The following is a 27,689-nucleotide window of genomic DNA, read 5'->3' as shown; positions in this document are numbered from 1 at the left end:
GCAAAGAGGATGGTGTGGCCTGGCTGAGCTCCAGGGGCACTTGCCAGGGGAGTTGGAGGGAAAGCCAGAGCACAGATGAATCATCTGAGCCTGAACCATGGGCTGGAGAGAGACAGAGGCAAATGTGAAAGCTACTGTGTGCGTGTGATGCTCCTGGAAGGGTGTATAGTTAAGGGTTCATGGGAGAGGGAACCAACTGGAGCATGTCTGAAGGAGCAGCTCTTCTTGGAAGCAGCTGCTGGTGGTCATCATGTCATTCCCTTCACGCATTTTCTAGAACTCCCCAAGGTTTTCCGTTTGTTGTGACAAAGAGTCGTTCCTGCCTAGAGCTGCAGGGCTGCACCATCTGCTGCTCCACCTTTCTGGGATCTCCATGGTCTGGAATTACCTGCCAGCAAGCAGACAGGGGTGGGATGTGCTTCTGTGTTTCCATGGGTGTGGAGGTTGCTCTGGGAGTGCGAGGGAGGGAGGTTCACCATCGACTTGGATGGCTTCTTCTCATGCTTCCTTCCCCCATCCTCCTCCTCTTTCTCTTTCCTATCTGTTTTCCTATCTATTCCCATGCTCCTGTGACAGCTTGTTATTAGAAACATTGCTGCATATTAGCTGAAATTAAGTTAAACGCTGCCTTGTAAACCACTATGTGACTGACAGGTTTCTCACCATACCAGAGCAGATGAGATCCATCCTTTCACACTGGCTTCCGTAGTGCCATCACATTCTACCTGGTATTTGAGTTTCTCTGCTTCTTTTTTTCACCTCTTTCCAAGCTAAGAGGAACAAGACATTCACTACTCAGGATGCACAGAGAATAAGCTCTGTGAAGTCTCCTCCTTGGGATGTTTGCTCTGCAAACAGAACGCCATAATGATGAATGGTACTATGAAGAACATGGTCATCTTAGCCCATAAAAATATTCTCCTCTTGAGAAATCCAGCCCCAAAGACCTGTCAGTCTGCTACATGGCAGAGAGAAATGAGGGTGACAAAATGTAGATAGCACAGGCAGCACGGGAAAACCTTCCATATATGTAATGAAGTGAATCTGTGCAATTTGTTGTCACAGCATATTACTGAAATGAATAATTTAGGAGGAATCAAAGAGTTTGCAACCTCATTGAGAGCTATGTCCAGACAAAACATGGTACAGGTTGAAATTTATAATGACTAAATCTCTACAACATAATCTAATTATCAGACAGGGTTAGGCAAAAATGACCTCCCATGGGAAGAAATGCACAATTAAATGTGTTAGATCTGAGCTGATGAGCAGGTATGTTAAACCTTCTTCTGAATCACCCAGTACTGAATTTTTTATCAGAATTGCAGTAGCAGATCAGACAACCTTTTTGCTTCTCTTCTTGCCATTATCCTGTGATCTTTTCAGGCACCATATTTTATTCTCTTTCACATGGGCATTTTTGCAAACAATTTCAGAGGTCTCAGAAATCTGATTTCACACTTGCTTGTGAAAATACAGCCTCAAGCAGGCTCTCTGTCTAGCAGTTTCTAGGTAGGTGATCAACCTGGTATATCATTGCTTGGTTGAATCTTGGGTTCCAAGGAATTTATTTCCCCAGTATGAATTTCATGGACACTGTTTGTTGTACTTCAGCATAAACAGAGCTCGACTGGAGGGGGAAAAAGATTCCTGCTGACTTGAGATAGATCAGTCAGGTTATGCAGCTGTGACATAGGTCTTGCATCTCGTAACCCAGTTGGGCCAACCTGTGGTTGATGAGTAGAATTTGTTGCCTGTCTGCCTGTTTTCTTTGTTTTGAGAATATTATGCTCGCCTGTGCTGCAATTGAGAGGTTGGTTAGTGTAAAGAAATCTCCCTTTCTCTGTCACTCATCCCCACGAACACTAAGCCCTTGCTAATGATGATATTTCTGCTAAAAGAGTGGTTTTCAGCCTGCTTCCTGCCTCCGAGTCATGATGTGCCAAATCAGCATGACAACACAAAGTCCTCCCGTCGTGCAGCCTTATAGCAACCGTGAGCATCATGACCCCAAGTTTGGGAGTCACTTGTCCAAGGAATCAATCAAATATTAGCACATGTACCAGTCATCCCCCTCTCCCTGGGGATCAGAGCTGTATCCCATTCTGCATGTCAGTTCAGAGCCTGACGTTGTTTTGCTGTTCATGTTACTGTCACAGAAGCCGCATCCAGAAAACACCAAAAATGCCCTGCCCATTAAGAAAAGACCTCATTTTCCCGTGCATGTTTTCCATGCCGGTGGGCTCAGTGCGTTAACATTACTTTCCTCTTCTGTGTTTGTGTGTGGTTACGATCGAAGCAAAGATCCACACCGGAATGACAATGTGCCGACTAGAGCAGCAGGGAAACGTGCTCCGTAGGAGATATGGCCCATGTTTGCAATCAGCATCAGAACTTGAGGGCCTCGGGCTGACCCTCTGCCTGCTCCTTTGTGCTCAGAGCATTTTCACAAATGCTGCTGATTGCAAACTGTGGCTGTTCTCTCCAGCAGCAGAGGGCCCAGGTGTTGTTTTATTTTTAGGTGTATTCTGGAGTCCATTGCAGGCTGTGAACTGGCGTCAGCAGAAGGATTGAAAAGCAATGAAGTGCTGCTCTTCACTTAGAGATATCATTTTCCCCTGCATAACCTCCCTTTCAAGGATTCTGGCCTGCGAGATCCTGGCTGGTTGGTATGTGTGACGCTGCAGCTGTGATGTGCGGTAGGAAGTGGGGAGAATTCGACTGTGTACAGAGCATCGCTCATTTGCCCATGTCACGAGAGATCTGTGTGGCTCTGATGGGTGGCCACAGGAAAAGGGGGATCACCAGGGTCACTTTCTATAATTTTCTCCCAAATTATTTCTCCCTAAAGACATGATCCTCACTTCCAATGCTCGGTCCTGCACGGAGAGGTTGCGTGGGGGTAGGATGCAAGAAAAGGGGTGCAGGAGCTGTGAGCAAGGAACAGGGGGTCCTTTGGTGAGGCTGGTTCCCTTCCAGCAGCCCGGTCCCACTGTCACTCCCTCTCTGACCCCGCAGGTTCTTGTTCAACAGATCTAAGAACAGGCACGTCTGAGACCTGGGGTGCCTAAGTCAGGGAGAGGCAAGAGGAATGAACTGCAAAAAAGAGGTGCAGAGCCAGCTCTGAGTCTCCCTCCTCAAATACACAAAGCTTAACCATCTGCCCCTGAATTAGAGAGGTCAGCGAAGCAAAGCTGAACCTGTCAGGATTGCTAAAAGTCATGCGTGGCTTTGGGAGTCACGGAATGGATGTGACTCCTTTCCCATTTAATTTCCCAGCAGAGCTGGCTCTAGGTGTGAGCAGGGCAGGTACAGCTGGTGACAGCAGGATGCTCACAGCAATAAAATGCTGCTGGCCCTGCCGAGCACATCTGTGCCACAGGCCAGGCTGGCTCTGCTGGGAGGAGACATTCGGGCATGAGTGACTGCTACAGCCTCATAAGGACAAAGGCTGAGTTGTTGCATGCAGTGCTCCTCACTCCCACCTTTCCCTGCTCACCTTCTGTGCTTCTTTCTAATTCTGATTGCAGGTGTGCTTACCAAGAACCAAAAAACTTTTTGGCACTGCCTTTACTCTTAATACATTCTGCAAGAGCTGCATCAGTGCTGGTAGGATTCATAGTCTAATTACCAGAGGTGCATGTAGACATGCTTTGTGTCTCCAGAATGGTGTTAATAATAGGTCTGAGTGATGAGAAACAACACAAAATGCTGCCACTGACACTGAGACCAAATCCCACATTGTGCATAGCCTCAAAAAGTGCCATGAGACAGTCCTGGGAAACAGTATTCTCAAAGCATTTTACATGGAGATCAGTGGTATTCTCCTTATTGCAGGTAGGGAAACTGAGGCACAAGGAGCTAAGAGCAGGCTGCCAAAGTGGGCTCAGCCTCCCATTGCTGGACTGCCACTGCTGTTCTCTCCTGACGGCCATAACTTGTTCTTTCTGCTGGCTGGGCAGTCAGTTGGAAGTACCACCAGGATAACAACCTGTTGTAAACACTGAAGCTGGTGGTTTGTAAGTAGAGAGGAGCATGCTGAGAAACAAATAAGCACAGGCTTTTATTGAATACACAGTCGCTTGTTTTCTGAAAGCTGGGATATATGCGCTTGTCTGTGGTACATCATACAGAGTATCCGAATGAATGGTCCTTAGCGCCTCCTTTCAGTCATTTTTGGTTGCTTGCCACAGAGAGAGCTTTTTCCACATTTGCTATGTGAATTATAGCCATCCATTTCTACAACTGTTATGTTTTAGGATTATTTTTTTTTTAGCATAAAGGTCCCCGGTATCTTGTCTGATCTATGTCAGTCAAGGAGATTATTTTCAGCAAGTAATTACAAAGGTAATTATCTGCTCTAGGTGAACCTAGATGATCTCCAGAGCTCCCTTCCAACCCCAACCAGTCTGTGATTCTGTGATGTTGCAGGACCCCAAATGAACACCATGGCGCTCTTCTGCACTTTCAAAGGGAGCCATCCATGTTTTCACCAGGCTGCCCTGCTCCATGGATAAAAAACAGCTTCCGTCTCCTTTTACAGGCGTTAATCTCTTTCTACTGCTCCCTTGTACCTGATCACTTTGGATCAGGAGAGGTTCATAGGAGTCATCTGGATGAAACGTGGGGACATCTATGTAGATGCGATGTCTCAGACAATGGAGTTGGTGTGGCTGTCAGCACTGCTGCACTTGTGTTAGAGCTTCACAAGGGCTCATATCGTGCATGGGAGAAGATAAAGGAATGAGTAAAGATGTTGGGAGCAAGGTAGAGAAATGGGTTTAGGGTTGTGAGGAGGGGATTAGCACATCTTTCTGCAGTGTGATTTTGCTGGATCCTGTCACATTCACCCCCTCTCTACAACCACATTCTTAACAGCATCATTTTAAATTTTAGAGCTCTATCACTCTTGGTATTATTTTTAATGACCGAGTGGATCAGCTTTCATGATAGTGACAGTTTTTATGCTTCAATCCACCTCCAAGGTCAATTTACTTTCGATGTTTTCCAAACAAATCACTTGGATTGTTTAGAAACGTGCTCTAGTGAAGTCATGTTGTGAAGAGTTTCAAAAATTTGGCATATCTTCAGGAATCAGATTTTCTTTGAAACAAAATTGCAAGAGCTCTCCTAGAAATAGAAATTCTGACTCTTGTTCAAATCTAATCTACCTGTGCATGAAAAAAAGAAGGAAAAAATGAGTGGAATGATTAAAAAACCCCAACTTCAATAATGAAGGTGAATGCAAAATCTTTGCTAAGTGAGACTGAGGGGGGATGGACATAAACCTTGGAAGAAATGCTGTAAATATGTGAAGGCAAATAGCAACAACCACAATAACAGTAGCAGCATGTTGTCTGTTTAAGTCTTACCTGTTGACCACAATACAAGAAGAAATGGGGTGTGGGAACAAACTTAGAACTTAAAGCCTATGAGTATTGAAGGTTAGGCAATGTTACTAATTACCAAAAAAGTGAAGATCATATATAAAATATTAGAAAAAAAAAAAGGTGGAAAAAACATGCAAGGGCCTGATCCTGGCTGTGAAAAAGCTGATACTGATGCCAGGAGCAGCAGAGCAAATGGAAATGCAACCCACAGACCTCAGAGGGAAAGGACACATGGATAATGCCTGTAAACCCTCTAGTTAAACAAGAAAGGCAATAGCTTACTGAAGATAAAACTACAAGGGAGAAAATCTATGTCAAACAAAGAACAAGGTGGCAACTGGTGTAGGAGGAGAGAATGTCTGAACACAGAGACTCAAACGCTCAGAAAATAGGCAGAGAAATCCCTGAGTGGAAACCAAAACCACTCAATAAAAAAAGCTGCAAACTCACAGCATTAGCCAGTAAGTGCTTACAAGTAGCCCCTGAGTGAAAATTAAGGGGAACTGCAAGGATTAAATCAAACCAGACCTTTGAGGAAAGCCCAAACTTTTAGGAAGGCAAAGATGATGATGCTGGTTGGGCCCACAGGAAACACCTCGGGCGGCTGTGGGAACCACAAGTGAGAGTTTATTTGAGGAAAGATGATGTTTTGCATAGAGGAGCTGGAGTCATTCCTGAGGAACCACAGGGTTAAAAGGGAGAAAGGGCTGAATCCCCTTCAGTCCCCCAAAACCAGACAGTTTGCTGCAACCACATGAGAATGAAAGAGATATCATGGATTTGGGAATGCTGGCATCAGAAATGATCCCAACAAAAGCGATTGCTGTCTACACAAGTGCTCTGATGGGGCACAAGGAGCTCTCTTGATCCCCTGAGCTAAGCCTGAGTGGTTCAGTTAAGCAAGAAAGACTTAAGGAATAGCAGAAGTGCCGCTGGTAACACATAGCACTTCAGAGGAATTAACTGATTATTCCTTTTACTGATTCCCTGTTGGCAGACTAATATTGTTTAACCCTGGTGGCAGAGTAAATAACAAAGATGAAAAGGGGACGTTCCTGGTCTTACTCACACACCTGCTTACACTTTTCTACCTTGAACTTAATTGCTCTGATGCTTCTAAGTTGCTTCCAACCTCAGCTCCCAGCTGGAGCCAATTTAGGTGTCAGGAGAGGATTGGTCAGTTTATAAACAAGCTGTTCATGCTTTTTTTCAGGGGGATGAGGAGTGATGGTGGTGTATGTTTGGGAATGAAGGGCCTGCTTGTTTCTGCTGATGCCCTAGGATTTCACAAGGAGTGGAACCCTTGGGGCTCTCCAGGTTGAAGGCACAGCAGGTGAGTAACCTATAAAATGTGTGAGGATTTAGGAGTGTGAAGTGCCATTTCAGGTATTGTTGCCTAGGATGTCAGAGGAAGCTTTAAAGTGGAGCATGGTGAAGTAAAGAGGTGGGATATGGTAACTTCTTTATGCTCTTTTCCTATCCTGGGGCTCTCTGCTAAGTGATGACTTTGTATAATTAAAATGAACAAAGTAAATGGCAGCAATCCATCTTCATAATCATTGCATTTTCTTCTTCCCTTTGTTGTAGTGCTTTGTTCATCGCAAATTGGTTTAAAAAAAAGTAAAAGTAAAAAAATAAATAATAAAAAATACAGAAATAGAAGTTGAATGGGTGCCTGCAGGGGCTGTATTTTTAGCAGCTCATCAGTTTGCAGGCAAGCTCAGAGGTTGCAGATTCCGATTGCTAACCTAGAATGTGGAAAGCAGGATAACTGAGAGCGTGTGTGTTGTGGGGAGAGTGAGGGTTTCAAAGCAGGGAAGGAAGAGATAATTGGCACCTTTGCTACTTACAAAATGTGGTGGGACACTGTGCGGTGAGGCCATCTGGTTAGTGTTTGTGGCACAAGGGCCTGGTGAAAGACTCTTGTGGAATCCATCTGCAGGAGGGATTTTTACCTCATCCTTGCCTGGAGCTGTGAATGTTTATGTGTCCACTCTGGAGAGGCTGGATCGGGATATTTGCAGATGGGCATGTCAGTTCCAACTGAGATACTGTCTGGGAGAAGGAAGTGCGCAAGCAGAAGATGACAAAACAGATCTGCCAAGAAGGTGGAGCGAAGGGTGATCTCTGAGTGCAGATCCAGGTCGCTAAATGTGAATGAGGTATGAGCTCTCTGCAGCCTTAAAATGTCAATTATGTCCAGTTCAGCCTTGGGTCTATGCACAGGAAGGTCCATAGGCAGAAGGTTGCTGTGAGAAGGGGTGGTTGCCATCCTCTGCTGGTGGCCTTTCAGAGCAGAACCAGGAGTCCAATGTAGGAAAGAGTCTTGGCCAGGACAGAGGAGGAGGTGCTTGGTCACCATCTGAAATGAGTGTGGTTTCTATCCTCCCCCCATTGTGTTCCACACCCTCAAATTTGGCTGTTGTGCTTTGCAGCTCTGGGTCTTGAAATGGGTGTCCTAGAATTGCTGACTGTACTGACAGCTCAGCTGATGGCTTGTGGGATGCTGGAGCCCATGGGGTTGGAGTAAGGGAGAAGGCTGTCTTGCATTTTTGCTTGGTATTCTGGCAGGTTTTTGGCTTGCTTTCCTGGTAGACTATTTTCATCTCCCTTGTCCTACTTCCTTCCACACAGGCCTCATTTTCCCCTAGGGACTATAACTAAACTCACTCTTGTCTATAATCTCAATTGGTTCATCAGCTCTTTGGAGCATTTCCAGACATACAGAAAAAGATGATTGTATGGGCAGACCATCTGATGCTGTGTACATTAAAAAACAAGCTATGTACAGACCAGACCATACTAAACTGGCCTTGCTATGGTTGCAGTTATTGTTGTCTGGACTTTGCTAGTGATGTTGTTACATGCAAACAAATAACACTATGAAATACATCTTTCTCTGCATGAAAGACCCAATCCTAACACAAGCAGAGCAACAAATATCTGGCAGAAAAGGTGTTGTGGGTAACTGGTAATTTGCTGAGGTTAATGAGTTATGGGGATAGAAGTAGGACAGATAAACCAAAAAAACATGGGCAAAAACATATGTAAGCAATACTATAAGAACAGGACTTGAGGGTGAAATGGAGAAAAGCATGGCCATGGCTGCTTGCAAATCATATCGGATTTGCAGAGCGAACCCTGAGTGGAGCTGGTAAGGTCAGCCTTCCATATGTATGCGCTTGCTAATATCCTCGCTGTCTGGTTACTCCCCAACTGGATGTTTCAGAGCCAACATCCCCTGAGCCTTAGATTGCAGGACAAAAGGAAGGAATTAAGAGGCAGTTCCCATAGTTGATTCATGCAAGGGCAGTAATGCAATCCCCCTGGCCCATACTCAGCACCCTTTTTTCCCTCAGTAAAGCTGGCTGTGTGAGCACGACCTTTGGGATGCTACCAACCGCCAGATTAGTCATGCTGCCATGGTTCAGCTGCTTTTGCCTGCCTGCGGGGCTGTCACATTCTGCTTCTTCAAGCAAGAGCCGGTGGGCTGAGGAGGCTCCGGTCCCATCTGCCAGCAAAACCCATAGCAGGGAAAGAGCAGCAGCTAGGGGGAGGTGCTGCAAGGGGGGAGCGGTGGATTCCCTTGATAATTAGGATGACTGCATCATCACTTAAGCAAATAGGGGAAAGAAGGAGGTTTTTTTGTAGCAGGCTGCCTGAGTGGAGGAGAGGATGGAAAGATGGAGCTGTTTTCTGTTAAGGAAAATACCTAGTCTGCACAAACGAAGTGTGATCGCTTACATGCTCTCCTCTCCAGAAGAGGTATGAACAGGAGCCCTTCAGGATGAGTGGTACCTTGTTAGAGTTTGGCTGTTGTCCTGTGTTGTACCCTTGTTCAAACACAAGGAGGTTCAGGCAAATGCAACAGAAATGTATGACTGGTTACTCCTCATCCCCTCCTGTCCTCCCACATGTCCCAGGTCTGTCTCACTGCTCCCTTGCAACACCAGTATTTTGACATAACCATGTCTATCCATCAGCTTTTCCATTTGCTCAGGGAGGCTCTAGCTTGGCAGTAAGGCAGGTAGGTGCACTACAGTTACATACAGTTACATACAACCGAGCTATCCCACAGGCTGCGTGGCAATTTTTCTTGCCCTCTCTCTCTGCTGATGCTCGGAGGACATAGCTCCATCACTCTTAGTGGGAAGAAGGCTGAGCAATATTGTCATCTTACACCTCTAACGTCTTCCTGTGTGTGACACCACCACAGATGTGTTTGTGTTCACTGTTTGCCACTTGTGCTCGTTCAGGCTGGCAAGACATCTGTCTTCCTGGTACTGAGCAGGAATTCAAAAAGAAGCTGCTCAACAGCCAGCTGTGGTTGCCCTCTCGCTCTCCATTCTGCTGGGCTGCCATACAAGGTGGCAGCAGGCTTTTTTGTTTTGGAAATGTATGATTCAAGGCCTCCTTACCTAGGAGGTATGTCTGGACAGACCTTGAAGAAGCCAGTGACATGAAAGCAGCAGAAGACTCTAATCTTCAGTCCATCTGCATGCTGCTTAGCAGGTGGATCCTGTGATCCTGCAAGACAGCTTTGATGCCAGAGAGAGCACGTTGAGAAGCCTAATCAAAAAATATTGTCTTGTTTGCAGGCTTGATAGGTTTTAATGCAGGTCAAAGATAAAAAAGTGAAAGAGGAAGGCACAGAAAAATCAGTGCTGCCAATTAATGGGGGTTCTCGTCAGAATTTGTACATCTCCAGCAATTTCTTAATCTCAGTGGAGCTCTGCCTGCTGAATGAGGAGTTTTTCCTCATCCCAGATCAATTAAGCCACACCAAATCATTTTCTTTTCCCCCTTCCAACGCAGATTAGTAGATATATTCACAATCTCATATCCCTTCTGTTGATAGCTAAGGATTGGCTCTCTTCTTGCTATTTCCAAAAGTGGAATCTGATTTGACTGATGTGAGGGCTGGAACACCTCTCCCACGGGGACAGGCTGAGAGAGTTGGGGTTGCTCAGGCTGAAGAAGGATCTGGGGGGACCTTATTGTAGCCTTTCAGTACCTAAAGGGTACAAGAAAGCTGGAGAGGGACTTTTTACAGGGTCATGTAGTAACAGGATATGGTGTAATGGCTTCAAACTGAAAGAGAGGAGATTTATGTTAGATATAAGGAAGGAATCCTTCTCTGTGGAGGTGGTGACATTCTGGAACAGGCTGCCCAGGGAAGCTGTGGATGCCCCATCCCTGGGAGTGTTCAAGGGCAGGTTGGACAGGGCTTTGAGCAACCTGATCTGGTTGAAGATGTCCCTGCCCATGGCAAGGGGTTGAACTAGGTGATGTGTAAGGTCCCTTCCAACCCAAACCATTCTATGGTTCTACAGTAATGTCTTACCCATTATTGAGAGCTGGCATTCATGTGCCACCCAATGACACAGTTGAACCAGCAATCCTGGCACTGATGCAGCTTGGGCTACTTTCCTTCTCTGTGGCTGTTGGGCATAAAATTAATTTTGTGCTGATATTGATTTCTCGTGTCTACATTGCAATCATTCAGTTGTACTTAGGCTATGTCAGCCAGCGGTTGATTTAGGCTTATGCCAGTGACAGGCAAGCAAAAGTGTGTATCTGCACAGAACAGGGAGTCACGTCTGAGCAGGAAAATAGTTCCTCTGGCAACACTCTTAAACATATCACAACTTATTGTTTCTCCTTTTGTCTTTAGCGTGGTATGGCAAAGGCACATTAAGGCTGGATGGATTCTGTTCACACCAGAGACTTTTTCCTACAAATGAGAAACTCATGGGAGGGCTGTGGTTGTAGTAAATGAGTCTTTGTGTGTTTCTTTGTGCCTCCTGTCACCCATCCCAGCAAAGGTGGAGCTGGGGAGGTGGCAGAGGAATCCCAGCAGAGCATTCTGCTTCTTCCTGAGAGCCCCTTTTAGGGGAAGGGGACACTGATGGTTGCCTTGACTTCCACAACTTGGGAACACCTGTTATCTGCAAACACCATAGAAAAGGTGCATTTATGTAAACATTAAAAAGTGCAGTCTGTGGAGTCCAGGGCAATCCATCTTTTAAATCTCGCTTTTATGGCATTATTATGTGAGACAGTCTCATAAAGAGCTCTCTGTAGATGTTATTACATCGCATTGTGGCTTTGGAGAGTGAGCTGAAGAAGCTGTGAGTTTGTGCAACAGCACATGTTAGCATGAGTTATAGTATGTCAGGGGCCCCGTGTTAACGATCAGAGAACCTATTCAGCTCCTTTAAGGTTAATCAACTTGGCATTTGTGTCAGGTGTAATGTCTAATTAAAATGATGGAAGGGGTGTGAATGCCTCCTGGCAGAGGAGGGAAGTGGCACAAAGAGGCAGCATCAGTGCCATATTGGTTTGGAAAATCAATAAGAGGAGCTCATTTTATCCCAGTGTATCTCTGCATTTGCCATTCAGTGGCTCATTTGAAAAAATGCCAACTGGCTGCCTGGGAGCCTGGGAATGGCATCGTTTGAAAACACTTAAAGACAATGCTGGTGGGGACGGGGAAGGACTATGTTGCTGTTGGTCATGGCTTGGGAGGTTGGGAAAGGAGGGAAAGAGAAGAGAAGACCTTCTGCTGAAAGAGAAGGTCTAGAAATCCAGAGGGTAGAAAACCAAGGATGGCTGGGCTGGAAAAAACAGCGTTTCTGAAGGAGAGACACATGGAGTGCCAACCTGATGGTGTGGAGAGAAAATGAAAATAAACTAATAATCTCAGGCATGTCTGTGTTCCCACAACCTGCTAATAAGTGTTGGTGATGGTGTAAGTGAATGAATAGCCTATCTATGGTGAGAGTTGAAAAAAGTGGGTAAACTAAAAGACTAGAAAGCAATTTTTAATCTGTCAATGTTTTTGTTGGTGAAAAGTGACTTTCAGACAAACTGAAACATTGAGGAAAGGTTTGTAGGATTATTTTTCCTATATTTTCTGTTGTTTGAAAACTCCACAGTAGGAGAAAATGACAAATTCTGTCTTTAGATTTGCTTCTCTTAAAATAATAACTCTACAGGACACTGTAAAAATTAATTGAATTTTCCTCAGGAAATCATGCTTAGTGAGTTGTACCCATTTTTCAGGACATGACAACTCTTTGCTGGTTGTGCAGCCAGCTGGACAGACATCCATCCAAGTAGCTGCACAAAATGTGTCAAAGCTGTGGATAAATCAATAACTTTCCATCTATGCAGTTACACTTCTCTGCAAATATAAACATTTGCTCATTATCACCACACACAGTTTCATCTCCACTGAATTTTTAATGAAAAAGAATGATAATTTATTCAGTAGCTTTTTTTTTTTTTTTTTAAGAAAAATGTTTTTCTTAATGATTTTACTCCTTCTGGTTTAGTTAAGAAAGCTTACTGCTTCCTCCAGCCTGTAACTTCAGAGCAGCATGTTGGAGTTTAGATACACCTTGATTACCTTTAGATACCTTTAAACCACCTTATTTGAGAAGTACAGAAGTGGCGAAGAAAGGCAGGTTCCTCTGGGTGGTAATTTAGGTTTTACAAGGGCTGAAATGTCCTCTGGACAGTTTGCTTTCTCCATTTTCAATAGACACAAGCAGAATACTGTGCTCTTAAATTTGTTGTTTGACAAAGGTGGGATAAATACAGACCTGAGAAGGGTATTGAAGAAGCACTCAAGTGACTTAGCAGCAGTTTTCACCTTGGTTTTGAAAGTCGCACACTCAGAGTTCAACTTTCTTCCTTCTCTACCCTACCCTGAGTAAAAGGTCTGTGACATTGCTCTGATGACTTATATTTACATGCTCTGAAATCTCAGATTGGAAGGGAAATGTTCAGGGATTACCCTGATTTACGACCTTTAAGTGCTCTGTGCAATGACAGAATCTCTACCTGAAAGCTCTTTAAGCAGAAATTAATTTATGCCTGACAGTGATTAAAGGAGAAAGTGCAAGGAGATGGAAATTAGCAAATCCATCTCTATTGCTGAGATCCCATTATGATTATAAGGAGAGGGGAAAATCAGCATTATGGGTGTCAGCTGCAATCTGGTGCATTCATTTAGCAGCCCATCCTACCTGGGAAATGTCCTTGTATGGATGGATATACCTGTCACACTGGCTTGGCCTGAGATGAATCAATTGTCTCGGTGGTGGAATAGAGATGGAAGCTGTTTGGCACAGGGTTAACTCCCATTTTGAGTTTAATGCAAGAACCTGAGGCAGGGCCCATCAGATAAAATCTGGTGGGAAGGCTGATCTTGTAGACCTTTTGCATAGAGATGCTGGAAGTGACATGGCCATAGAAACAGGGGTGCATTCTTATGGCCGAGACACAATCTCAATATTGAGCTATGGATCAGACTTTAAAGGTATAACCTGCTCTTCCTTTGACAGTTGTGGTAACACATTTTTCTTGATATTTAAAGAACAGATTATAGCAGTTAGAATGTGAGCAAGTGTTAAATACATTTACTTACGTAGAAAAATTGGGCGAAATTTCAAATGCTTAAAACTTTGAGTTTGTAAGGAAGATGTCTCTTCAAAGAAGCCTCTAGATCATTGGAAAAGAAAAAAAAAAAATACTCTTGACTTCAATGATATGAACCTGTCCCTACAGTAGACATTTCAGTGCTGACACAAAGGTGATCTTGATTCTGTTCCCTGAGGCTGGTAGTAGCTGCAACCACCTTGTTTGAAATGGTTTTAGTGATTCCCTCTGAAAAATTAAAGAAGCAGTATTGCTGGCTGTGAGAAGGGTATTTATAAATACATTTATAAATAGCTTTCACCAGTAGGCATGATTATTACATGCATCAAAGCGAAAGGAACTTCTTAGCCACAAATACCTGGTTTGTACCATTGGTGCTTAGGGATGCTCACACACCGCAGTGTCACAACTGACCCCTGTTAGAAGAATCTTCTCTTCATAATAAAGAGATTTTCAGGCAAGACAGGAAGTCCCAGGGCTGCCAGAAGGGCAAACCAAAGGGCTGTGTGATCTCCTCTCTAAAATCTTCCTAGAAAACTTCTTACCTGAACCTCCAGTGCTAACTTGGGGACATTATTTTTCTCAAAGCACTAGATGGCTTTGAAAAAATCATGATTCTTCTCTGTTGTTTTTTAAATGGTGGAAAAATATTCTCCCTTTTTTTTTTTTTATGGGGATTAAACTTAATTTTAAACAGTGAACAGGAATTACAAAGCTTTAGGCAAAGACAGAATATGATATACAATGAAAGTGGATTTTGCACTTAGTTGGAGGCTTGTTTGTCTGATACTGTGGTGAAAAAAAGGTGGGGGGTGGCTCTCTTTTCACTGTTCATCCATGGCATACCAACTAATTTCACAGCTCTTTTCCTTGCAAAATTTACTTAGATTGTGGAAAACCTAGAAAGTACAATAAAAAAAAAAAACATTTGGAGAGGGCTGTAAGATGCTTGTTCAGTATCTGCCTGCTGGTAGTTTGTGGCCACTCCTATTACTGTTTATTTGTACTTTGCTGTGGACTCCAATTCCCAGTTAAGCAGAATCTCATTAGAGAAGAACTAGTTAATAAAGTAATAAAGGTCTCTGACCTCTTCAGTTTTGTACACCTGTAAAGATTCCTTCCAGCTCCAGAAGGAAGAATAAAATCAATACTTGTTAATGTAGTGTAATATACTTCAATGGATATAATACTCCAAACATTCAAAGGACAATTCCTCATTCAGGCTTAGGTGCCAAAATGCCTGATAAAAACACTTTCTTCCATCCCCTTTTAAGATCCACAGTTTGGAAATATGCCTCAGCGCATCTCCAGCAATGATTTATCCTCCTGCTCTACTCAAGGAAACAAAGTGACTTCAGCTTCCTTGTTTAACAAAATAAAAGAAAATCAGACGCAAATCCAACCTGGCAGGATAAAAAAATATATGTACATATAAAGAGAGAAGTTCTCCTGCTTTAGAGTAGGAATATGAAATTATGTTGTAAATTAAATTACAGAAAGGGAGAATAATATGAACTGAAAAAAAGATTAGTTCCAAGGCTGAGTTTCAATCATTGGCTTTTGTAGATGTTACTGGTCCTGTGAGTTGGGCTGAACTGTCCTCAGACACGGGGGCCTGGTTAATTAATCTCTTCCTTCTTCTATAATAAATAGGACCAGGAAGAACAGGGGAAGGGGAAGAAATCTGCTCTGAATTGAAGCCTGAGAGAGCATGAGAACAATTCCAGCATTTGCAGGAGGGATGTGTGGGGAGGGGACATGGGACACCTGGCTGGCTGCTGGTAGGAATGAAGATATAATTTTTATAGATTCTTAGAAGCTACATCTTACTGCTTTTAAATGCGTGTTTGATTCAGTTGGATCTGAATTTCCTTATGGAACAAAAGGATTCCTATGAATGCTTGATTTGGGATCATAAATAGAAATATGTGATTTTCAAAGAGGCTGAGCACCTCAGCAGAGATCTGCAGAGCTTTTAGCACCTCCTATGTTCTAGAAATCAGGCCAAACTCTTTCCTAGTGGAGCTGCCAGAATAGAAAAAGGAGGAAATAAATGGATAATATTAGAACTAATTCATTGGAGTGTGCTCAGCTCCTAGGAAGATATGTGAGGGATCTAGTGCTGGCTTCAGGATTTGTCTGAAGGTACAAATGGGTCAGGGTGCTGGTCTGAGTCGCAGCAAATATTAGGGCTGTGAAAAGCTGATGACACTGTTTAGATTAGATGAAGAAAACGTATTTTTTTCGATTGTTCCAGTGCTGGAGAGCATCCTGTGTTTGTTCCAGTCAGCAGAAATACCTGCTCAGCTGTTCTGTGTGTGATGTACGTGGGGCTGCAGCCATGGGAGATTCAATCCAGGTTGAAATCTCTGCTTGGAAACCAGTCCTGTTTCCCTCCCATCCCAGAGCAGATGGGGGAATCCTTCCCACAGCCTTGGTTAGAAGGAAAGTTTTGCCTCAGCTAGTCTTGAGTCTATATTCCTCATTCTTTATTTCAGTCCTTGATAAAAGCTGATATCTGCCCAGAAATTAAATCATCCATCCCCTGTGGTTACCTTTGTGCTGCCTGGCCAGGGGTAGCAGCACAATAGGCTTAAAGGGCTGCAGAACAGCCCAGGGGATGGAAATAAGAGAAACGGCAACTTTTTCCCCAGGGATGTGTCAGGCGAAGGGGCTGGCACTGTAGCTACATCCAGAAGAATAAAATGAAGGAAATAAATAAAGGAGGCACAGTGCGTCCTACAAACAAGAACATGTGTCTGCATTTATTAACATTTCCAACGCGGATTTAATTCTCAGCAAAGTGCTCCTGCCTACACGAAGCCCAGGCGTGTCGCAGGAAACCTCTCGTTAAGTTCCATACAAGCCATCTTTTTAGTGCGTTCTCCAGGGGAATCTTCAAAGAGATTCTATAATTTCACTGATAAATGGCTCTTTTGCAAAACACTATTTACATTCCAGCGCCAGAAAGGCTGGTGACTTTTCTTCCCCCCACCCCTTTCAGCCGTCTCCTCCCAGCGCCTTCGGGGAAGGATCTCTCGCCCACTCCAGGGAGGTAATAAACCATCTGTAGGTTCTGTAAGGAAGGAGAAAGTGGATGTGCTGGATTTCTCTGGAAAGAAATGCAGCTTTGGGAGGACAGCGGCGGTGTCTTAGCTGTGATTTCCCTGGATTCTTCTGGAAACAGAGAGATGTATCAGTCTTGGAGACACATCTGAGTATTAGGATTCAGAGGATGTGTTTGTTTTTTCCCTGGCATCGCAACAGGTTTTCTGGGTGGCCTCAGGCAGGCTGTGCATTCTCTTCGGGGTCCTGTTTCCATTGGAGCACACCAGATGAGGACAGCGACTTCATTCTGTTTGTTTGACCTGCCTATCCTGATTACAGATCCCTGGGGGCAAGGATTATCGCTTATTAAACAAAGCAGCCTGTACATGGGGATCCCAGCTTTGGTGTGGCCTCTAGGCATACAGAACAACAAAATAACATCTGACAACCAGTCTAGACAGTAAAATAATGTGCCAGAGAAGCACAGTTTGGTTGCAGCTTCTGTTTTTCTCTATGGCTCAACTGGGGCTTTTTGCTTTTTCTGGTCACTCTATCTGCTGAGTGGTGGTCAGGAAGGACAGAACTTGGGGTTATTTCCATCTTTATCCACCTGCCTGAAAAATAGAATAAAAAACCCTGGGTATATTGGGTGAGCCCTCAACAAAATAAGCTATAGTGAACACACTAGAACCATGTAAACCTCTGTATACTAGTTTTAATGAGGTACTTCTGAGCTGCTTTCCCAACACAAAGTCTTTTTGTGCTCCTGCAATGTCCTGTGGTGGGTGTAGCACTGATATACCTGATTTACGGTTAGATTAATTGCTCAGCCTGAGTATGTCTGGAGATCCCAGTTTGGAGAGCTGGCTGCACGCCTGCATTGCCTCCTGGCTGCTCCTAAGGACGGGCTCACTTCAGGAATTCGCAATAACCACCATCTTCCCACAAAGCCTTTTAGCTTTAGTTTCAAATTTGCATTTACAGAATTGAGTTCCATTTACCAGCTAATGCTCTGAAATGAAAGTGAATCAATGCAGCAAAAATATTTGTTTGCTGCTTGCTTTTTATCCAGAAACAGAGAAAGCCAGATCTTCAAGTGGTATAAATCAGGCTCTGCAGATTTCAGCGCTGATTTTAATCACCTGATACAATCCAAGAACATCTCAAGTGTTGTGTATTAGTAAATCCTCCAGATTATTACTGTTTTTTTTAAACCATGTGAGTCAGGACAACACATCTTCCCCACACCAAAGGAAAAGCTGCAATTACAGAAGTAGAAAGCGCTGGACTCTGAGGATGGCATCACATCCCTGGCAGAAAGTTGGTTTATTTTTAAATTGGTTCCTAGGGAGACCAAGTTTCCACAGTCATGTTCTCTCTTCGTCTGTCAGTCCTTCCTAAGTAACTTCTACATAAATTAGGCAGATTCAAGCACATTTTACACAGTAGGAGAGGAAATAGTTATGAAACTCCAACCTGTTTTGTGAAGCTAGCAGTGAAAAGAGCCTGAAATTAGTGCTGCTCTTGACCAATGCATGAGTTTAGCAGCTACCGGTTCTGTCCAGATGCCATTTAGCTAATGAACCTGCTGCCTCCTGCCCCATCAGTGCTTAGAAATCAAGAGGAATAGGGGTCTTTCCAAGTCACTGGTGGGAAAACCAGGTTACTGGCCTACAGGAAGAAAAGGAAACTTGGCTTTCTTCCCACTGTTGCTGGAAAACCTTATTTATATGAAAGACTATAAAGGCATTTTAAATCCTAACCAAGATTTGTGCTTGGATATGGTAGCTTCTGCCTTTTTCCTCAAGTGGTCAGTACCCAGATGGGAGCTCAGCATATTTCTCATGAGAAGATCCCGTTACACCAAGGCATCACAGCGTGTGTTGTTTCAAGAAAGTTTCCATAGCAATGGTATCTGATGGAGACATCCCAGGCCAGGCTGGACGGGGCTCTGAGCAACCTGAGCTGGTGAAGATGTCCCTGCTCATGGTAGGGGTGGCACTGGGGTAGCTGGGAAGGTCCCTTCAACCCGAACTATTTTATGATTCTGTGGTCTTTGTGACACTAGCAAATCACTCCAAACTGGAGAGAAACCAACTCAAAAAGGGAATTCAACCCATTTCTTTCGAAGCAGGAGTTTTCAACCCAGTTACATTTTGTGAAATAGGATGGAAATGTTTAGCTTTAGTTCCGGTGCAAAGAAACACCAGGTGTTTGGCACCCTGAAAAGAAGCTGTGAAATTGAATCTGTGTTCTTTGAACTGCTTTACTAAACAGACCAGAGGGGAGGAGGAAAGCATTAGGATCCTGGGCTAGAGCTAGGGAGGGCTTCAAGCTGGTGATGGGAGAGGAATGGGGCTGTGTAACTGCAGCTACATGTACCCCTGTACCAGCTCTGTGATGGGCTGCAAGCCTCCTGTGACTCTGCTATATTAGACCCTGCTCTGGGTGGATTTTCTCCCCATTCGAGCAGCCAGTTTGAGAAACCTTCTCTTTCCCTGTATTAGTCTCAGTTTATTGCTTCCCTGACCAAACTGGAAGGATGCGTTAGCCATGAATGAACTCCGGACAGCTGTTCTTTTTCCCTTTCAGGTCAACCGCTTGTTCCTGGAGGGGGAAGAGAAGTGGGGGGGGGGGTGTCACCCTGGCAGGAGGCAGAGCCTGATCATTAGCCATTAATGAGGAAGTCAATTAAAAGCCTGCCATTGCAGAACGCTTTCTGATTACTCTAATTATCCCATAATTGTATTATCTCATTCAGTGGTGTAACACAGTGCAAGGCCCTGTGAAATGATGTGGGTGCTTGAGTCTTTGGCAGGCACCTACAGCTGGTGGTGGGTTTGTGTGGGCAGGTACAGGGGCTACATGGTGATGAGCAGTAGTTGTTCTTCCCAAAATTCCTTCTCCTCCACAAAGCCACCAGCCAGTGCAAGACCTCTGCTTGTATATGAACTGTAAAACTGCCACCTGAACCCATTCTTTGCTGTGAATGTTTTATTCTTTAGGGTCATTCCTTCACATGGATAGTGGTGGAAGCAGGAGACAACTGAAGAGCCACTGTCCTGCCCCACCTTGTGTGTATAAGACAAAAACAATGAGGTTTCAAAACTTCTTTCCTGCTGCTGGTCACACATCACATGTCCTGAGCTTGTCCAAATATGTTTTATGCTCTAACCAAAACTGTGACCAAGGAAGAGAACAACTTTGCCCCCTCTTTTTTAGCCAGTAGTTCAATAATTCAAGCATCATCCTGATACACAGAAGATTACATTCAGTTGTTACTTTTCCTTGAGTGAAATGAAGTCTCCTTTGCCTCCTAAGATATGGTCCTACCAGGGCATAACAGTGAGAAGATGATTTTGCTTGCTTCTTCTGGAAAAGAAAGAGGCATCCAGCTCACAAGTTTGGCTCTCCTCAAAGTCCCATAGCACTAATTTTTGCAGGTCTCACTGAGACTTGTATTCAGGAGCAGCACGACAATAAAAGAATAAGGACATGGGCTGCATGTCTGTGGTGACTAGAGCACCCCTGGGAAAGGGGATGTAGCTTTCTGTTTCTGCTGCAGAGGTTAGTTTTCTTTTTGGTATTAAACACTCGCTAAAGAAAACATATACCCACCTTTGAGGTGGGATGCACCACCTAGCGCTCCATTTCCAGTGCTCGGAAGGAAAGGAATGACTCTTCCCCAGGCTTTTTTTTCAGGGACGTGATGGTACCTAAATCCAGCTGAGGCTTCTGGGCTGTAAATCGTGAAAGGAAGAGGGGGGGGGAATTGTTTCCTCACAGCTCAGACTAAAGCTCTAGAGAGAACTGGGATTTAAAATCCACCTCCACGGTGGTTATTAGTTCCCAGCTAACGTGGCTCTCAGCACCATGTACTGCCTGTTCTCAATCCCGGCAGCTAATTCCTCCCAGACATTGTACGGGAAACCTACACAGCTACCGTGGTGTCCTGGACACCACCGCCTTGCTAAAGGCCCTTTGTTAGTGCCAAACCATTAAACTGTGAACAAAACACAGCTGAAATCTGCCCGCGATAGTAGTAATAATAGTCCTAATAATAACAGCAATGCCACCACCTTGATCTCCTATAGTGACTTTTTGTGGATAATTTCAAAACCTTCAATAAGTATTAATACGTTCTTAAAATGCACTGTGAGACTGACAGGAATGATTCTTCTCCTGTGGATGAGAAACTAGAAGAAAATAAGGGTTATTGGGCAGGAGTTAGAATGCAGGAGAATTGTTTTTCCTAGAGACTAGCCTTTTCTCTCTTATCTCCCATGTGTTGCTGGCACCACATTTGCCGGGTCCTCCATGCTGGAGTTTTTATGTCATGAATTTATTTTCCAATATAGTAAAAGCAAGTGGAGTCCTAAGGAATATTCCTCTCTGTGGATACATGGCTGGTGCTCAGCACATGCTCATAGGGAGATTGCAAGAGATAAGGGCTGAGCTGCTTTGCAGCGCCGGGGCAAGCAGGGAGGAGATACAGGAGCATTCAGGCTGAGGTACCTTGTTCTTAACCTCCCCACATCCCATCTCTTCCCCACCAACCTTGCTGCACAATTCCCTTCCAGTGGCCGCGTCAACCCAACTTTGTATCTGCTAAACCTCAGGTAATTGCTTTTAGATGGGTGTAATTAAGAAGCCATTAGTGTAAAGTTTCATTTCAGTTTATGCTTTGGTCTCCATTTGAGCAGAGAAATATGAAATTAAGGTATTAGCTCCTCTCAGAGAGATGAGTCATGAGCTAATAAGTTTCAAGAGCTGTTTCTCGACTGTAATGATTCTGCTTTTTTCTTTCCAAGTCTTCTCCTCCTCCCAAATTTTTGCTTCTGGAGTATTCCTTTTGAAAAGAATAAAAGCAGGAGGGAGACTTAGTCAGTGTGGAATTACTGATAAAATGACAGCCAGAGAGACATCAGCATTATGTGTAGCATTTCCCCAAAGCAGCCAGGGACACATATAGGGACAGCGTGTGGGCAGCGGCGTGACACGTGCAGCACTTGGTGACACAAGATGCACGACACCCAGGGCATGGAGGGAAGCGATGAGCAGCCACATGTCCAGAGACGGAACAGGGGAGGTGCCTGAGCTTTCCAAAGCACAATAAAGAGAAGGGATGTGAGTTTGTCCAGGAAAACTCGAAGCATGTGCTATCCAAACCCACCTGGACAGATGTGCACATCCGGTGAGCAGCTGAGACCCCCAAAGTGGGGGTGTCCTGTGAGCCGGGTCCCCTCTCTGACAGCACAGTGTTCATATGCAGCGGTACCGTTTCCAGAACTAGATCAGTGACAGTCAGAATTGTGTATACAGTTAATCACAGCTTAATTAAACTGTTCAATCTCTGAGTGAAGGGTGCTGCATGAGAGGAAGGGAGAAGGGGAAGAGGTGTCCTTACTCTGAGACAGTGAAATGCTACTGATCATCAATAATGCATCGCAGTAATGTTCCTGTATGAATTGGAAATGCCAAGCAATCAAAGGCCATATGTATTTAGCTTAGTTCCACATGATGTCCATGTATTTTTAATAGCGTGGCATCTTTGAAGTGTGTTTATGAAGCACAGCGTTCCTTTCCATCGCTGTGGAGGAAAGAAATTGCCCCCAGCTGGTAGGCACAGCCTTCATCCCCTCCGCAGGCTGTGAGGATGACTACACACCTCTCCTGGGAGGAAAGACAAGAGGGAGGCACGGGGTAAATCCCAGGCAGGGATGATTCTTCTTTCTGTCTTGACGATAAAGTAGCTTGTTACAAGTAGGTGTAAAATCAATAGTCTAGTGGGGAACAATGGATGATTTCTTAGACTAATCTATTCTCTATATTAATCTAATCTCCATCTTCTGTTGGTTTTATCATTTCCAGTACATCTGTAGGATGGGTTTTCTACACCTGTTTTCTAGCTGGTAAGGAAATGGGAGACTGGGGACCAGAATGTGAGTCTGGCAGCATTTGTCTCCAGGTGAGCATCCTGGGCTGGCAGCTGAAGTTACACATTGTGAAACTGAAAAGGGGAGGGGAAAAAAAAGAAATAATAATAATAATAATAATAATAATAATAAACTAAGCCACATGCTTGCTTGGCAGGACTCTTAAAGTGTTCGGACAGCTAACAAGTGAAATGGTGGGCTGCTGAAGTCTTTAAATCAAGTCTAGAGGCCTTTTTTTAAAGAAATGTATTCTTGTTCAGCTGGGAATTTTTGCAGTATTGCCAGCTCATGTCTTTAAAACGAAGAACCAGATGCTTTAGGTTTCTGTGAGAGCTTGAAAGTTTGGTATGAAACTGAAATTCATGTGATTCCTGCAGCTCTTTCTGTTTGTTTGGTTTGTGCTGCTAGTGTCGCATTAGGCTTCAGCTTGTAAGCATTGCTGGGGAAAATACAAACCTTTGCTGAGCTAGGAGACATACATGATTGTACTGGGACCCTTTGACATCTCTCTGTGTTTCTAAAAGCACTTCTGCATGCTCTAAGGTGCAGGAAGGGTACAGACATCAGCCCGTCCTGGCTGCTGATCCCAGCCCTGCTCTGCTGCTCCCTGCAGTTCAGCAGAAACCTGGGTTTTGTCAAAGCTCCCAAAAGCTGCAAGTCCCCAATTCTAGAAGAGGCTTTTGAGAAAGTTAACAAAAATGATGCTGCTGTTGTAAAGCATTGGTGGGGACCGTGCTCTCCCACCTCAAGTAAGACATTGGGGATCCCTCCCTGTTTTCTTCCAGCTGCCTCGGAGCACAGCTCCTTGTCCTGCCTGCTCTGGCCAAGGGGCTGGAAAAGGCTCCAGTCCTCAGATACTTCCACAGAACTGCTCCAGAACCTAACAAAAAACAAAGAAAGAGGATGGCAGAGGAGCATGGGGAGAGGGGAAAGATGATGTGTTAATCCAGAACTCATTCTCCTTCTGTTCTGGTTGTGAACCTGCTCAGTTGCCTGTGTTGTTATGTAAGAGGAGTCACTGTGTTGGTGATGAAAAGGCAGCCTTGTACCAAGAGCTGGGGACACTGCTGGAATTTTAACTTGCCAGGCTGTGCCGGGGAAAGGGAGTGAGTGAGTCCCCATCCAAACCCCCTGTCTGGCTCCTTCTGCTTCATCTCACATGTGGTTTGGCTTGTGAATGAGGTTATTTCACGTACAGACCCATCCCAGCCCGGCCAAGGCTGCTGCCATCCTACTCTGCCTCCTTCTTCTCCTCCTCTCTCTTTTCTTCCATCCCTTCCCCCTGAATCACAAACACCCGTGCTGCTGGCACTACAGGAAAATTAACAAACAGCCTATAAATTTTACATGAGTTCCTGAGACCAGAGAGAAATTAATTTGATGTTGTCTTTTGATAAAGATGTAGCTCCCCCCGCCCAGCTTCAATTTGTTGGCTCCCCCCCCGCTTCACAAACATGTTTTCTTGAAGGTTGCAATTTGGTTCTTGTGATAATAGAAGTGCATAAATAAATAAATAAGCCGCTTCAAATAACCCCCTAGCTTGTAAATAGGAACAGATAGAAGAACACCACTCACAGAAGAACAAAAAAAAGCATCAAATCGAGTCAAATCACAGGCCAGTTGCCTCTGGTTTGGATTAGCTGGGTGTATTCATGCACAAGCTTCGGTTGCTCCCATGCCAGTCCCCAAAGGCTTTGGTTTTCTAGGCACAGCTTAGAGGGCATGAAGGATGGAGCAAACTCGATAATCTCCAGAAAAGCTGTTGCAGCTGGATTTGGAAGCGCAGGCTGCAAAAGGAAGAAGCTTGAGGCCATTGCCAGGTAGTCATTTTGTGCACAGAAATGTTACCTGAGGCTTCATTTCTTTACTACAGAGGCAGTAGGTGGTATTTAAATCCGGGTTGGCATTTAGGGGATTGGGAGGGAGGGAAGATGCACAGAGAAGATAGAGAACTGAGGAATGTGATGAACCAGTTGCAATGCTTATGGAAGAATTTGTCCCTGAGCCATATCCCATCCCTTTGGCCATTTTCTTAATGGTGTTTTATCAAAACCCTTTCACGTGTTGCACAGACAATGGTTAGTATCGTAAATTTTTGCAGGAGTTATCAGTGATTAGAGCTAAGTTAATAACTTTTTAAAATATATATTTGAAAAAGAAGCTAAAAAAAGCATTAAAAGGCAAAATCCACTTCAAATAACTTCAGAGTTTGAAAATATATTTGAAAGGAGAATGAAAGGAAAAGAAACAATTTGAAGTCCGAGCCCACGATTAATCTGGAACAGTATATTTGCTGAAGAAATGAATATCTCTTCTCAAAGTTATTTAACCTCTTCACCTATTTTTCCTTTAAACTGATTCATAAAATGAAAATGCTGAAGTGAAACAAAGTTTTGAAAAGTTTAAAGGTTTCCAAAATCCTTTCTGCTTCCTTTTTTTTTTTTTTTTTTGTTGTTGTTCCAAAACTCATCACTAAATTTAATCCCAATTCACTATGATTTTCAGTTCTTTGAAACTAAATTTCTATTATTTTTCAAAGTGTGCTCAGCTCATGCCAAGGCCTTCTCTGGCCATTGTTTCTACAAATCATTTATTTAGTTATTTGCCAAATAGAGGGTATCATGTCTTCTGTCTTTACAACCTTCCTTTGTTTTTTCTGTGGTGCGTGGATCATCTCTTTGTAGCACCAGAATCAAGTCCATAGATCCAGTTTTAAGGGACTCAATAACAGATGTTGGGTGTGATGATGGACTTTGCAGTCTCTGAGGGTTTCTTCCAAATTTAACTACTGGAGTGTCAGAGGTTTCCATTCCAGAAGTTGTTTGTCAAAATATTACACTCATTATATACCTTCCCTTTTGTCTATAGAAAGCAATGTAACTGCTGCAAATTAAGTTTTATATATATATATATATATATATATATACATATTAGAAACAGAGTTTAAAGGCCACTTTGCAAGGCAAAAAGGAATATGTAACAATGTGTGGCATCTGACTCTCTTTTGGAGGCTTTACTTTGATTTTTCTTGAATTGTTTTTTGTCTGAATTTTTAATGTAAAGAGTGAGGCAGCTTGTCACTCTTTATGTATGGGAAACATAATGCTCTTTGATGTTCTCAGTTACTGTGTCATGTTTATGTGCTCTGACAGTCTTTGAACTGCAGCTTACTGCAGACAATGGGAAGGGATCCTCAGAGGGGTGGAAAGGATTTTGAAAGGCGCCCATTTTCTAGTCCTGAAATGGCAGCATTTCACCAACATCCACACTGGTATCCAGCGCCTTCAAAACAAGAGAATATTTGATTGAAAAAGCTGCATGACTGAGCCCAAGGTCTGTGATATCACTCTGTGCTATGTCAACACTTCAAGGATTTTACTAAGGATTAGAGCCCTTCAGAAACTTCCAACGATTTGATGTAAAGAAAGACAAACTTCTGGAGCTTTGTAAAATTATTGTCAGTTATTTAAAAAATAAAACAAAATTCAATGAAAATAAAAATCCATATTTCACCCAAGCACTGATCACAATGACAGGAACTGCTAGTAAAATAAATACATCCCTTCTGTAAGGGTTTTTATAGGTATCCAAGAACGTAAAAGTGACAGGCAGCTGTTGCAAGGAAATTAGATAGGAACACTCCCAGACTTATTCTAGCTGAATACTAAATAAACACCTGAGATCGGTGCTGATGCCGCCCAGAAGCTGTCCTCTTTACTCCTGATCAGCACAGTGACGCTTAAAAAGAAAAATCACAGTGCAGAATTATGTAGATCGCTTTGCGTGGCTTAGTGCATTATTTAATGAGCTTCAGGGAACAAGGCAAAGTGTATAAGTTCATGCCGGTCTTTCATTAAAAAACTACAGCCAGACCTTTTATTTAGTCATTTAAATGGACTGCTTCTCTTCAGAGATCCTTTTAAGGTTTGTTTTAAAAAATGCCCAGATTGAGCTGCAAAGCAAACGTCTCAAAATGTGCATTATGCTGTTGTTGCAGTAAGAGCTGAAAGACTCCGACCACCACAGTCAAGGCCCTGTTGTGCTGGATGCCATAAACAGGGAGCAGCAGAAGGTGTAAAAGCACGTTTTTCTGCCTAAAGCATGTGGTTCTGCCTGCATGGGCAACTGAATGGGGTGATGTGCAGCACAGGATGGGAGCACAGGCAGGACCACTGGTGCTGTTGCAGTTGTGTGTTGTTGCGTAGCCACGTTGTCATACAAGGACAGAAAATTTGTCTTTTCCTTCTCCTTATTGTGTATTTGGGATTCTACAAGCACGCAGGCTGTTTGCTCCTCAGAGCATCCCTGACCTCCCTGATTTGGGAGAGATGTGAAAGCTGATTTGTGTTCTGATCCACGGTGTAGCCAGCAGTGTTGCCTTCCTCTCCATCCTCATCCTCGCCAGGGTAACCGTCTCTTTGTGCCATGGGAGAGTGTCTTTCAGGTCCTGTTCCAAAGTCAATTTGGAAACCTGGCAGGGAGACTAAGCAGTCAATTCCATTTTCTTCTTCTTCTTCCAAGCACGAAATCTAACAGGCCCCTTCAGAAAAGACTCCCTGTCACAGGAAAGGGCTCCTTTGTATGCGAGTTGCAGCATCTATTTTTCAAGATAACCTTTATTTCATGTACTGAGTGTTAGCTTTGCTGAGAAAGAGAAAAGCCGAGATAACTCCTTCACCTGTGGAACATTATTACGCTTTCTGGAAAAAAAGAATGAGTTGTTCTGGTGCATGATAATGGAGGTGGAACGAATCAGGCAACAGCAGGTGCTGAATTGCACCTCTCTCCCTTTTTCCCCACCTGTATATCTTTGCAATCTCGCTCTTTTCTCTGTCTGTCTTCCCGTCTCCAACACAGGCTGCTTTTTCTT

General features: G+C 43.8%; 1 long non-coding RNA gene across 5 annotated transcripts in view; it reads left to right on the top strand.

Annotated features, from left to right (window-relative positions):
* LOC110358600 (uncharacterized) overlaps positions 1-27,689 on the top strand; it is a 119,839-nt gene that overhangs the window by 38,841 nt on the left and 53,309 nt on the right. For 4 of the 5 annotated variants that reach the window (XR_010467205.1, XR_010467207.1, XR_010467203.1 and 1 more), the window contains exon 4: positions 6,604-6,723. The exons of the other annotated variant lie outside the window; for it this stretch is intronic. This is a non-coding gene — a long non-coding RNA (uncharacterized LOC110358600). The remainder of the gene's footprint in view (positions 1-6,603; positions 6,724-27,689) is intronic. 5 annotated transcript variants of the gene reach the window in all.

The sequence above is a fragment of the Columba livia genome, chromosome 19 (assembly GCF_036013475.1).
Source record: "Columba livia isolate bColLiv1 breed racing homer chromosome 19, bColLiv1.pat.W.v2, whole genome shotgun sequence".
NCBI lineage: Eukaryota > Metazoa > Chordata > Aves > Columbiformes > Columbidae > Columba > Columba livia.
The sequence above is the reverse complement of the archived record's forward strand: the minus strand, read 5'-3'. Positions and strand labels throughout refer to the sequence as shown.